Here is a 15,673-nt window from a genome sequence, read left to right as displayed (position 1 = left end):
CTTCGTTTACGGATGGCACTTCACTTACAGAGAACAACAAACGCCACGCGCGAGAGGTGAGTTCTTTAGCTTTTTTGTATTTATGTTCTGTTTATTTGGTTTTTAGACACAGAACATTGTTTGGGTGATTAATGGTATAGCACTTCGTATTGCGAAGAAAGAAATTCGCGGAAAAACGGTGAATTATTTAAAAAAAAAAAGATAAAATTTCATCGATAATCAGCATGAATTGAATGATCAGTACATATTTAAACAAAATAAACATACTTGGAAATAAATCAAGAACGTGCTTACTATTCGAAATAAAAGATCAATATATCCAGTAATGTTACAACATGTTACATTTTAGTTTACTAATGTATTTGAGAAAATTCAAATGTTTTAAGAGTCGCATGCACATTTTTCATCTGCACTTCGTTTGCCGATCATCTAAAAAACAATGGCACTTCGTTTCCTGACATCTAGACACTTTTTTCCAGATATAACACACTCGTATTTTTTGAATCAAAAATGCAGAATTCGCTGTGGAATACTGTTAAAGTAAGCAGGCAATAAATAAAAATGTACGTACTTAGTACGCAAATAAAAAACGAATAACCGAAGCATGTTCTTATCCCTTTGAAATATGATTATGATTTGGTATAAATGTGAAAGATAAATGTTAAACAAATTGGATATGTCTAATGAGTAAAATCTATATGACCATATATTTTAAATTACGTTCTAAGCGGTTGATCTAAAGCATTTATCTTTATGTCCAAATGAAGGTACTAAGGCTATTTTCTTTTATATTAGATAGCATGTCATGAATAATCACTCTGCTTAAACTGCCTCTCGGAGATTAATATCAGCAGCGATGCAGGTTCGAAATTCTATTGGAACTTTTTGGCTCAATGCCAATAAACGAAAATAGCAATAAAAGAACGGGCGGGGTTGATTTAATCACACGATAGTGGTGTAAAAATTATGCATATCCGTCTTTGTTTTAATATAAACACAACACATGCTGCATATGAAGTTCTATCCAATATAGCACCCTAAACTTCGTTTGTGTGGGTATACTAAGTACTGACTCCATAATATGACATTTAAACATTTTATGTACGCATTCCTTTTTTCCAGAATCAGTTGATTTTACGATTTAATTTTAACCGTGATTCTTAAAACTCAACCAATACAGTGATTTAGGGTCAGGTGAATCGCACTTCGAGAAAACGTTAGCGTTGCGTAAAGGGAAGTGCTCCCTATAAGCAGGGCTCAAAAATACAGGGAGTTTTACCATTCTCTTTTTAACTTTGTTGCTACGCATAAGTATCGTCTTGATGATGCGATTCAAATAAGCACAACCGACAGGATTTTATGAAGAACAAATGTGTATTTGCGTCATAAAGACCCCTTCACTACCGTTATCTAGAGCCCTGCTATAAGTAAAATTAAACACGATTGTGTTGATTCGCATTATCCGTACACATTTATTTAATAATAAATATTATCTTATTTGAAAATTGCAATTATAATAAACATAGTATAAATTAATAGTCATGTGATTTTTGAAAAATATATTTAAAAAATGTTTCGTATGAATAGCCATAATATAAATAAATGCATTTGAGGTAGAAGATAAAACTCAGTTATTAGAGTGCCCGCTTTGTTGAAAGTCTCCGTAATCTGAAGTGCCCTTTATCGGTAAACAAAGTGGCTGCAACTTTATGTATGTCACCTATTACAAAATGTACTATCTTTGTTTATATTTCATTGAATGCTATCAAAATTTCAGTATTTGAAGCACAGTGATTACTCTACATTCTGGAATAGCAAAAAAATTCTTGTAATAATTCTAAGTAGTTTTATTTTGTTAAAATGTTTACTGTTCATCCAGTTTATGCTGTTTTCCGATCAAATTTTCTATTTTTTGGGCAAAACTGTTCCATTCTTCCGTGAAATTGTGTATTCCCAATACAAAAGGATACACCATTTATCAACTCGACCATGTGTCTTGTCTTAAAAACTAATCTTTAGGATATAACTTTAAATAAAACAGAGGAACTTACCTCTAGCGCGTGGCGTTTGTTGTTCTCTGTTAGTGAAGTGCCATCCGTAAACGAAGTATTCGCATACTCGGCGTGGTACTATGAGATAGATATTGAGATAGAGCTTCTGTATATGCGCTTTTTGCCCTCCAGTAGAAACTCAGGTCACTTAGCAGGTGCGCGTGACGTCACTCGTCAACGTTCGTATAGGTCCCTGCCCAGACAAATACCATTATGGTTTATTTGTAAATGTTTTACATTTGGAATTGATCTATTTATTCATTGTGTTCAATCTTATTTGTTTCAGTAACGTAGAACAACTTGTTGGCATGTTGAAAAATAAAATCTTAATATAATCGTTTAAATATAACCGATCACGCTCTATTTCTCCCCATTGATTGTATCACGCAGGTGCGCGTGACGTCACGCGTGAACTGGTCTATACAACACCTTTTTAGTTTTACACCATTGTCCGTGTTGTGACAAATATTAAAGTACAACTGATTAATTATCATACCAATTAACTTTAATTGATTAATGTTTGGCCATTTTAATTACTGTTGGTTGTATATAACACCTTTCACACCTCTTACACACATACATCAAGATGCCTGTGACGGTAACATTTTATGCTAAGTGTAGGATATTCTTCTGTAAACAAAGCATCGCATCCCAACTCACTTTTTATCATTTCTCCGTTAATGCTTAAACAATTTCAATTAAACAAAGACCAGTGCCCGATCATAGTGAAAATACATCCATGCGTGAAGTATCTTGCGCGGAAATCACAGGTGGTTAGCGTGTGGCTATGATATTAATTAGTGAAAACATCATTTTGAATGATAAATAATCATATTATAACGAAAAATTAACTTTTCTGAAAAAAAAAATTTCACTATCAAATATATATATAACAAGGTATGCAACTCAAAATCACCCCAAAACGGGGTGCATCGCTTTGAACAGCCATATCTTCATCAATTGTGCAGCGATTTTCACGATCTCGGTCTTATTCAACGCAGAAATGAATTTCCTTTCTGGAAATGTATATGTCTTGCAATATTTTTACAAATGCTGGGTCAACTTTTAAGAAATAACACGATACACAACACGCATGACCCAGTTGACAGTGATCATGTATTCTTTATGAATGAAATCTCCAGTTGTAAAGACACACCTCCGCATTGGACCAATGAAATCACTCGTATGTTTAAAATGTCAGTTAGTTGAAATGTATGTAAACAAAGGTTTCAAACGGCGCTGGACAGTTAGTCTTGATGCAGAATGTAACGACAAGAACGGTAATAATGTTTTTTCATACGTTTTATTGAATTATGGTATCGAACTACATGAACTTTGTAGGGAAGTTGCCCTTTACTCCGTGAAGATTTCAGTCTTAAAGACAGCATGATCACTGTCAACTGGGTCATGCGTGTTGTGTATCGTGTTATTTCTTAAAAGTTGACCCAGCATTTGTTAAAATATTGCAAGACATATACATTTCCAGAAAGGAAATTCATTTCTGCGTTGAATAAGACCGAGATCGTGAAAATCGCTGCAAAATTTATGAAGATATGGCTGTTCAAAGCGATGCACCCCGTTTTGGGCTGATTTTGAGTTGCATACCTTGTTATATATATATTTGATAGTGAAATTATTTTTTTTTCAGAAAAGTTAATTTTTCGTTATAATATGATTATTTATCATTCAAAATGATGTTTTCACTAATTAATATCATAGCCACACGCTAACCACCTGTGGCGGAAATTACATATTGTTTGCAAAAACTGCAACCGCGCATTTACATTTGAGAAGCTATGTGTGGTATCTTTTTCTGTTGCCGCCAATAAATGTAATAATATTGCATTTAATATTGTGAAACTGTGGAGCGGAATCTATAATTTGTACAATAAAAACACAGCAAGCTTTTTTTTTAGATTGCTTTTTTCTTGATTGTTTTTGTTAAGAATAGTAAAATGCTATGTGTGGGACATGAAATTATAATGCTATGTGTGGTATACACATTCAAATCTTTGAAGTTATACTATTTAAATCATCTTGAGTGTTATGGGTAAGCAAAACGACTTGTAGTATGTTCCAATAATGTCACGTTGATACAATAATTTCACATGATGTTAATTGATGTCTTGTTTTTTTTAATACCGTAAATGGTATTAATTCTAACATACCAAAAAAAAAACTCAAAATGCTTCAGCATACAGTCCTGTCATAAATGATACTTGCTATCTACCAAACTTAATATATTTTGTCTGCACATCAATGGAATTATGATTATGCAATCATTTGAATGTAAACGGTCCCTATGGGAAGTAATCAAAGCACTGAATGTATCCTAGTTTTTCGATCTTATATATACATGTTTTACATTGTGTAAAAACTCGTCGCCGTGAAATGATAAAATCTTTGACATGTACTCACCAGGTTTTGGTTCTACCCGCAGACGTTTTTTTAATCGTCATGAACGGGTAATTTATTATATCTTACAATTTATATGCATAAACACGTATGATTAAGAATTAAAAAAAACAACAACAAAAGGCCCAGGGATTTCAATAGACGCAGAATCCTGCGTTTTGACGCGAGCAAATTAAAAACGACTCGCTTTTGACGCAACCCTTTTTTCTGCCGTGCGTCATTTTGACGCATATAAAATTTGACCCATGCGTCAGTCAGTTACATGTAACATCTCAAGTTCCATGGTAATAAATCCCGTTGTGTTCCTAATTGACATTAATGTTTCAGTATTTGAAACTCGGTCTCTTGCAATACACATGTCACCGTCTAAATAGTGCGTGCGCAATAACTGGGTAATTAGCAGCAGTGATTACGTGATAATCGATTGACAATCCGATAATTGCTTGGTTTTTGCAGACAGCACGGTTAAAGAAAGTCGACAAAAATAATTAAAGAAAAACCAAAATTGATCAAAGGTCCATTAATTACGTAGATCCATTATTAAGTCTATCGAGTTTTGTCAGTTTGTTAATCCACCGATAGATCTAATTACAAGTAACACCCATCTTATATAAACTAGAATCACAGTTCATTTATCATACTAACAAGTCATAATACTTCACATAAACATTGAGAAAACACATTTCCTTGATTAGATATAACTAAGACCTATCAATATACATTTTTTTTTTTTTTTTTTTTTTTTTTTTTTTTATTGACGTAAACTTTACAGTTTTTTGTCATTTACAAAATAGTTACATGTATACAAAGCATTATGTCAACGTGATAACAAATAAGAATATTTAAATATCATATTGATCGCGTAAAGATCATATTCATACATACATGATTTTAATTAATAAGTTGTATATAATAAAGATTTGTTTTAAATACTAATAAGAAACAAAAAAGCAAAAAAACAATAAAATAGTATTCGTGTTTCTCTAGATTAACATATACAGATGATGAAAACAATTGTTTGTTATTAACTTTCATAGAAATATTGGAGGATGAAAACCATAAATATAGTTCAATTATTTAAACGTTATACAAGACAACTTGATACGGAAAAAAAAATGAAGAAAAATTAGTTAGTTAATATTTTAACTAATTTGTTCAAGATAAGGAAAATTTGATCATGCGTTAAGGCTATAAGTGAAGTATTTGAAATATACTAAACTGTACAACATATATAATTTAAAAACAAAAGGTAATTGTACAAAATTTGATTAATTTTTGTACATTTTACAAAATATGCAACAATAATATTTAAGTTGTGCTAAGCTAACATATTTAGATGATGAATAAGGTGAATGTACTAAGAACTTTTACAGACGAATGTTGAGGATGAACATAGTACGACCATCAAACATTAAAAAGACGAGTTTATTTACCCAACTACTAGATGAAGGGAAATTTATTAGTTAATATTTGAATATCCAGGGTTAGTTAGCTGGGTGGGGCTGCATTATGGCTCTGCATATGAACTTGCTCAGGTTCCTTACTTGTGTTTTGTTTGAAGTACCCATTAATTCAACAAATTTAAACATACTTGGTCTTTTATAATAGTAGGCTTTGATTAGTTCTTTTCTAAGTGAATTGAAGGCTGGGCATATCATGATAAAATGGTACTCGTCTTCAATATCACTGACTTGACATTTTGCGCATACTCGCTGTGATCTCTCTATATTGTTATGTCTACCTGTTTCAATTGCTAGTTTGAGCGACGATAATCGTAATTTGGAAACACATATACGCAATTTGTTTGGCAAATAATCAAGATATGGTTCAAACTCAAAGGTGCATTTAAATAATTTATATGTCATTAATGAGTTGCTATTATTAATCGAATTGTACCAGGATTGCTTAAAAACGTCTAAAACAGTTGACTTAAATACAATATGGAAGGTATCGAGATTGACCGAAGAGGGATTGTCCCATACGTATGAAAATCCGTAGGTATCCAATACCTTCTTCACATTTAAAGCCCAATTGCCTTTACATAGTTTCATACTTTTGAAGCGTTCATACAATTTTGATATGATTATGTTATTTGAATGGATAAGTTTACACCAGTATTTTATTATACGAACATTTCTGTTAATGCAAAGTGGATACCTTCCTAGTTCCCCATATACTCCCATGCTGCTGCTAGATGCTTTGATACCTAGGAGCCTTTTACAAAACTTAAGATGTATACGTTCTATTTCGATAAACTTATCAAATCCCCATATCTCGCAACCATAATTTAAAGTCGCACCCACGAATGCGTCAAAAAGTTGAAAAGCAATACTAGGTTTGATATCAAGGTTTTTTAAATTAATCATTAAAACATTTAGGGCTTTAAGTCCTTTCCCAGAAAGAGATTCAGCATTTAGTAAAAACGAACCCGTGTAATTAAAAACTGTTCCTAAGTAATTGAAGTCATCAACTATATCTAACTTTTCACATTTAAATGACCATTTTTCATTGTTAAAAGTCGGTCCTCTTTTTCTAAATACCATTACCTTAGTTTTGCTAATATTAACTTCTAGACCCCAAAGATCGCAATATTCGCTAAGGTTGTTAATACTTTGTTGGAGGTCAGTTACAGACTTGCCGAATATTACCATATCATCAGCAAAAAGCATAAGTATAAATATCAAGTCATCATATGAAAGTCCAGAATTGACGTCTTTTTCTAAAAATAGTTCAAGGTCATCTAAGAATAGAGGAAACAGCACCGGCGAGAGTACCTCTCCCTGTTTGAGTCCAATCGCACAATTAAAGAAATCCGAGTATGAATTACACTTTTTTACACAGCATTTAACTTGATGATACATGTCTTTGATGAGCGTTAGTAATTTACCGTTAATACCTGCGTTGTAAAGCTTATACCATAGTCCATTTAAATAGACCGAATCAAATGCACGTTTCATGTCGATAAAACAACAGTACAAACGTCCGTTAGAATTCACGACATTTTGAATAATAGCATTAAGTACAAAAATAGCGTCAGTAGTCGAGCGGCCCTTTCGGAAGCCGAATTGAGCGTCACTTAAAATGTTGTTATTTTCAATCCAGTTATTTAAACGACTGTTTAGAATGCTCGTAAAAAGTTTGGACATGCAGCTTACCAGAGTAATCCCCCTATAATTACGTACATCGTCATGGTCATTCTTTTTAAAAACAGGCACAATGAACCCCTTTGACCATTCTGAAGGAAAATGACCTGAATTCAGTATAGCATTAAATATCTTTAATAGATGTGGTGATAATATATCTAAACTTTCGATGAAATATTCGTTTAACAAATAGTCACAGCCACATTGATAGGTCTTTGGATATAATTTATCCGAGTAGAATTAAATTGCTACGTCATGACCTTCGACATTGTAAATGCCGGACTTATTGTAAATTAACATTCAACCCGTATTCAATTCAAAGCTGGCGATTCAACAACAACAGATTCAAATTACAAGTAATGGTTATTCAATAATGGAAAAAGCATTAATTGGATTTAACAAACATTTGATTAGGTTTGTTAAACTATATAACAACAAGGAAAATTTGGATTATTAAAGTTAAACTACTGCAGGTAATTAAATTCTTAAGTGTACATATTTCGGACATGTATAGTATTCGGATAAACAGTAATAGATATTCTAAATGTTCCATGCAGTTAGATTGTGTTTTGTTACAAAAGCTTTCATAGGGATGATGATAATATACATGTAATGATGAAAAATATGTGATGAAAAGGTGCTACCGGTACATATCTTAAATTACTTAAATGTGTTAAAAGACTTAAATGTATTATGATGAAGTAGATTTTAATGAGCATTTATTGTTTATACAAATAAACATAGTATTGTGATAGAAATAATATAACTTGTGAAAGGAACATGTTTTGTTTTTGAAAAACTTAGTCCATATTGTTCGCACAAATTATTTATATTTTGTCATTATGTTTGTGTACCAATTCATTAAAATATGTTGTGTTATGTATCCTGGTATTGTTATTTAATAATTAAAACAGTATAACTTTTTAAGATATTGTTTTACTCTTAGAGCATCTTTTTATCAAAAAAATGAAAAATACAAACTAAAACACAATTAACGCGCTTCAAAATTGACCCCAGCATTTTTCAATTTGACTCCTCAAAATTTCAATCCAGAGGTCATTGACTCCTGGTTTCTAAAATCTATTGAAATCCCTGATTAAAGGGCATCACTTTCAGTAGCCTAAAACAACTTTCAGTTACATAATTAACAGATCAGGAAAACACTCATACTTCCTTTGTAATGTATACACAAAAGAAAATCCACTTAAGCCCAAGTCTCACTTTTGCCGGTGGAGCCCCGGTCCATCCCGGTTTGCTAACGCCGGTCGACCGGCGAGGATCGCGATGATTCGTATAATTTTTTTAAGGAAGTCACACTATTTCCCGGTGCCGCCCCAGTTGAAGCCGGTCAACAGCCCGGCAGAGTACCGGACTGGCTACGGTTTATTCCGGTGAAGCCCCGGTTGTCGCCGGTAGTGCCCCGGTGAAAGCCGGCAGCGTCCCGGCATAGCCCCGGTTGTCGCCGGTAGTGCCCCGGTGAAAGCCGGCAGAGCCCCGGTATACCGTAACACAGCCGGCACTCACCGTGTCTATACTGGCATCAGACCCCGGCAGAGCTACGACAACGCCCCGGTTTTACACCGGTCGTCGCCGGTAATGCCCCGTCGGAGCCCCGGTGAATGACAGTGGCGTTCCGGCAGAGCGCCTGTTTTCGTATATACCGTAGCTATACCGGGACTCGGAACAGCATTCACCGGTGCGTTGCCGTAGCTCTGCCGGGGTCTGTATGGGCCCCGGTGGAGCTAGTCCCGGTTGTTGCCGGTTCCGTCCCGGTTGTTCCCGGTGACTCCCGGTTCATCCCGGCGGTATTAAACATTTAAATACTTTCCCGGTGGAGCCGCGGTTTCCCCCGGTTCATCCCGGTCGTCCCCGATGGAGCCCCGGTTCATCCCGGTAGAGCCCCGGTTCATCCCGGTAGATCCCGGATCACGCAAAGGGGCTCCGCCGGCATCATAGTGAGACTGGGCCTTTACCCTGATAAAGAACGATGTACAGATTGTGTACGTTGTCTCACGTAGAACTTTTCGCGCTCGATTTGGGCGCTCGATCTGCGCAGTGAAATATCATATCCGGTAACTTCGTATTATTTCCGAGAATGATCATGGATATTTGTTGTTGTTTTTTTTTTCATTTTCTTTTTTCTTGTTAACGCAAAATAAAATAACAATATCTTAAAATATGTTTATAAATACCAACCGTAATGTCTTCAAAAATGTATAAAAAAAAATCTTCTTACTGTCTCCGTAGACACTCGTATCTCTTCGGCCTAGACCGTTAGGTGAGGAACTTATTCTCGCATGAATATGCAAACAATAATAAAAACTATGTCGTAGCCAATGCTTAGCAATTTTGCTTCAATCATTTTTTTACACGTTTTATGACACTGTCATGGTAAATAGTGATGTTCTGTATTTACAAGGCGGGTTATTGAGATCTGAGAAGAAGAAGAACTTCTTTGATTGCGCATGAATTACCGCCAAGTGGTAAATCGGACTTTTGGGAATTCATTCATTCGTGGGTGTTAGCAGCCAGCCAATTCTGACTGTCTAAATTTGTATCATTGCTATGGCTTTAGGGCTACGCCCCAGGCCAAAAACTGCAAAATGGTATCATACATGCTACAAGAGGCTCGCGACTACTGCTGCAAACGTGGAAGCAGCCTTCACGCGTGTTTTCTGGACGCTCAGTCAGCCTTCGACAAAGTCTGGATCAACGGGCTGGTTTACAAACTTTACCAGCTTTGGGTCCGTGGGAAGTTACTCCGAGTTATCTTTGAGTCACTCCAAAATTGCACCAGTCGTGTACTCTCACGTGGAATTGTCTCGGAACCCTTCCCGATTGAACAGGGCACCCGGTAGGGCAGCATATGTGCATCATTATTTTACATCGTCAACATAAACGACCTGCTAAACGAACTCTCGACAACCCCATACGGCTTTAAGATCGGCGACCTGTCTTTATATTCCCCAACCCAAGCTGATGACGTGGTACTCCTGTCGCTTTCGCGCAGCGGATTAAACGCATTGGTGGAAAAGTGCAACTCATACGCCAACAAGTGGCGCTTCACATACAACGCTTCCAAATGTGCCGTTATGACCATTGGCCGAAAACGGTCCAAAGCAGTACCCACTCTCCAGATTGCATATGACTCAACACCAATACCTGAAGTGGCATTTACAAACATTTAGGTATAACCCAGTCGATCAGTGGGAAATACCCTTACGACATTGACGCTGTGAAACATAGAGGCACGTTCCTTTCCCTCTCCCAGAAAGTGTCCGGAAGGTCCGGAGCAAATCCAAACACCGCGATTAAACTGTACAAGACCCAGTCATTCCCAAAGCGCTGTTTGGCTGCGAGCTGTGGAACAGTAGCTCTATTGCCGACATGCAACAACTCGAGGTAGTCCACCACTTTTGCTTGAAACGTGCCCAATGTCTCCCCCACCTCACGCACTCAGACATGGTGCTTGGCCTCGCGGGAATGAAGTCATCAAAGAATCGACTTACAAAAGTTAGCGTTCCTTGGCTAATTATGCAACGCCCCTACAGGCGAACCGTGTCATATGCTATTCATTCTAAGACTGTGTCAGTTTGACTTGTGCGAAAACCTGAAAATTGGCTTTATTCTAGATATTGTGAAAATCCTGCAGAAATATCACATTGAAGATTATTTAACGAGCTTCAAAACCAACAGTTTATTCCCGTCAAAAGAGAAATGGAAATTTGTCTGTAAAAAGGCAGTGCGCCAACACGAAACTAGTCACTGGCGAATGAGGCTCGAACAACATAAAGATTTTTCGCTTTTCAAAGAAGTTCACAACAGCCTGGAACCGGCTACCATATGGAAAGTTGCGAAGATCCGCCCAGACAGCCTTTCGCTCATGAAGTTCCTGTCTGGTTTATGTTGAAAAAAACTCATGAAAAACCCGTCCTATGCTCAAAGTGAACACACCAGTACATGCACTTCGAAGTGGTACACGCACTTTTTGAGTGCCCCTTTACCGACTCGCCGACACGTCTACAAACGTTCCTAGAAACCGTTCGACCACTAAGCGCACCACTGCACGAACACTTAAAAACGCAGATCCCGCAACACTGGTGTTGTACCTCATGGGAATGATCGATGACGTCATAGCAGACTTGATGCCTATAGAACTCTACCCAGAGTTTCTGATTAACTGCGCCAATTTCCTACAATCGGTACTCGCGGTAGTCATCAAGAGAACTCCATGCATGTCGTCGAACCTAAATCTGGCACTTCCAAATGTCGCTATATTTTTTGTTAGCGAAGTGCACAGGACGCTGATATAATATAATAATAATAATAATAATCTCTTTATTTTTCGAAGGTAACTCATTAAGACAAAACATTGATACAAAGTCATGCAAACAGTTTAACAATGGCAATCTTATTTTCAATGAGGCCTTCAAACAACTATGATATGTATAATGCATTTCTGCATTATAATGCAAACATGTAGACTTTGACGGATATAAGAGTACTGCAACAGTGTAATAGAAGTGTTATAAAAAGCAAGTATATTATATGACGTCTCTTATATTATTAATTTCTCTTCCAATATTGAAATGGTCTCAAGGAACAAATATTTAATAACAGAAAGTATTTAAGAATATAAATGTATTGTTGATTACATTTTCCCATATGCACACACTCTAACGCATGCAGGCACACACACACCTATACACACACACACTTATACAATTACCATATCTTAATTAACACGACCAATAACCATAACAAAAAGTTAACAAAAACAGCCGCGTACATTATTGTACAAAGTCAGAGTTTAAAAACGTGGAATACATTATTCTTGAAATAGTTTACGATTTACAGAAGCGGCTGATATACACAAATATTATAATTACATAAAACAATATTCATGACCAGTGTTGTTCACAATAGGATATGAAATTACACAACTGTTATGAAGAATAGCCTGCACCTCCTTGCTATATAAATAGCTGAAAAAGCAGCATGTATATTTGTTTGCAGAAATTAAATATACAGTAATCATTACGACACTTATGGAGGAGTATTTGACTTTTGAATAAGAGGAAAATAGAAAAATGTTACTACGCGTGAGACTCATTTTGCGCCTCAAAGAGGAAATATTTCTTAAGCCTATGTTTGAAAGTGGTGAGAGTGAGAGATTGGCGGTATGTGGTTCCATATTTCCATACCAGAGTAACTAAACGACTTTTTAAAAAGGTTTGAGTGAGGTGTTTAATGCGTCAAATCAATGTTTGATATCGATCTTAAATTGTAATTATTGTTTTTCACCAGTTTCATCAAGTCGTCAATATATGTGGGCGTTAAATTATGAAGAGATTTGTAAATAATTATACCTGTGAAATATTTACATCTGTTTTCAAAAGAAAGCCATTGTATTTTTTGTGATAAATCATGATCATTTATATTTAAGTCATAACGTAATATTACTCTTAAAAACCTTCTTTGCAGTTTTGATATTCTGTTGATGTCTCTAGTATTTGCATTTTGCCATGTGACACATCCATAATCAATAATTGGTGTTACATACGCATTATAGAATTTAATTTTCATCTCAGGTGTTAGAAAATATTGTATACGCCTGAACAGTGATAATTTTGAAACAAGTTTTGAACAAGTTATATCAACATGGGCCTTCCAATTTAAATGTTTATCAATATGGATACCTAGAAGTTTTTGGGTTGCAACATGTTTTATTTTTGAGTTATTTACAAACAAATTTAGATCTTCTGAATGTTTAAGTTGTTGGCGTGATCCTATAGTCATGCAAGTAGTTTTATCTGGGTTGACTGCCATATTATTTATCATACACCAATTTTGTCACCTTAGTAAGTCGTCTTGAAGTGTGCAATTTATCATAGTTATATTATTCCCTTTACAGTGGATTGTTACATCATCAGCATACATGTCAGAATCTGATGTTAGTTTTAAGGGTAGATCATTCACGTAAAGTAAAAATAACAAAGGTCCTAAAATGGAGCCTTGCGGTACACCTGAACTTATCATGCAGGTGTCTGATGTTACTCCATCTGCCTGAATTAGTTGCAAACGGTTTTGTAAATATGATAAAAAAAACTTCAAAGACGAATCCGAAAAATGATATAGTTTCAACTTTTGCAGAAAAATGGTGTGGTCTTCTAAGTCAAATGCTTTTTTGAAATCCACAAAAACAGTTCCTATCATATAACCATCGTCCATACAATTTAACCATGAATCAACGAGCCTGATTAAAGCGGTTTGGCATGAGTGGTTTTGTCTAAAACCCGATTGGTGTTCATTTAGTATACAGGTTTCTTTTAAATATTTATTTAATTGAATGGCTACATGTCTTTCAATTATTTTAGAAATTGTAGGTAATAAAGAGATAGGTCTAAAATTATTTGGATCATGTTTATCTCCTCCTTTATGGAGAGGTACGACACTGGCTAATTTAAGTAAGTCTGGAAAGATTCCAGTTGAAATTGAAGTATTTATTAATGTCGTAAGAGGTTGTACGATATAATCTTTGCAAAGTTTAAGGATATTAGGTCCTATTCTGTCTAAGCCACTACTTTTATAAGGATTAAGTTTATCAATTAATGCAAGAACTTCCATAGGTGATATATATTCTAATTTGAACTCTCGATTACCCAAATTTTCATCTAAGACAATTTTTAAATATTCAAAATTTTCAGGTTTGAAAACTGTTTTCTTAATTATTTGAGATATGTTAACAAAATGTTCGCTAAGTTCATTAGCCACAGGCCAGAAGAGCTTATGGGATGGCATGGTGTCTGTCTGTCTGTGTGTGTGTGTGTGTGTGTGTTAGACTTTCTCTTATTTATCCGATAAAGTCCACATTTTTCATCCAATTCTTTTCAAACTTGATCAGTGTGTTGATATTAACGAGGACTCGAACCCTATTAAAAATAATGGGTTACATCAGAGTAAAAAGTCAAGAATTATCTCCCCTTGAATTTGAGAAAATTGTGAAATAAGGCTTGTTTACGAAATAAAGTCCACATTTTTCATCCAATCATTTCCCAACTTGCACAGTGTCTTTATCTGAATGATGAGTCAAACCCTATTGAAAATGAGCAATATCGGAGTTATAAGTCTAGAATTATCTCCCCTTGAATTTAAGGAAAAAAAAGAAAATCTTTAACATTTTGCCATAACTTTTGCAATATTGAAGATAGCAACTTCATATTTGGCATGCATATGTATCTCATGGAGCTGCACATTTTGAGTGGTGAAAGGTCAAGGTCATCCTTCAAGGTCAAAGGTCAAAAACAAAAAATCAAAGCGGCGCAGAAGGGTACATAGTGTTTCCGACAAACACATGTCTTGTTTGTTTACATATAAAGTTCTATCCGTTTGAAACTTCAACGGATGTTTTATATCATCAAGGGCCAGAACCCCATTGAGAGTGAAGAAAATTTGTCCAACTTATTGTTGAAAAGGAGCCATTTGAAGTTTAAATTTTACGTTTCTTCTTGTTTATGCGATGAATTTCCCATTTTTGGGTCTGTTTGTTTAAAACTTACTCAGATTGTTCATGCTATCAAGGGCTTGAGCCCTATTGATTCCAGCCAGTAGAGCGATTCAGGCCCTAATGGGCCTCTTGTTCTTTATTATGGAATTGCATTTGTTTCTCCGTATTGTATACTGGTCAAAATTGTTGCAAGCCTTAAATGTATCCCTTTTTAATCTAGCCTGTTTTATTTAATCAGAATACCATCCAGGCTGATGTATGCGCTTAACCCGCTTACTTTTAATTGGCGCATGCTGGGATAATACTGTGTTTAATATATTGTATAAAGTCGTTAGGGCCAAATTCGGATCATTGGTAGTTTCTATAATATTCATATCATATTGACCTAGATCTTGTAGAAACAGTGTTTCATCAAAATGTTTAAACGATCTGTAAGTTATTTGTCCATGTTCAGATATAGACTTACTTTTAAGTTTACAAAGGAGTGTACACGTGATTGGATAGTGGTCTCTGAGGCCTATTACTGGAACGTTAACTTCTGATACGCAAGATATCGA

The sequence above is a fragment of the Dreissena polymorpha genome, chromosome 7 (assembly GCF_020536995.1).
Source record: "Dreissena polymorpha isolate Duluth1 chromosome 7, UMN_Dpol_1.0, whole genome shotgun sequence".
In the NCBI taxonomy this organism is placed as follows: domain Eukaryota; kingdom Metazoa; phylum Mollusca; class Bivalvia; order Myida; family Dreissenidae; genus Dreissena; species Dreissena polymorpha.
The sequence above is the reverse complement of the archived record's forward strand: the minus strand, read 5'-3'. Positions refer to the sequence as shown.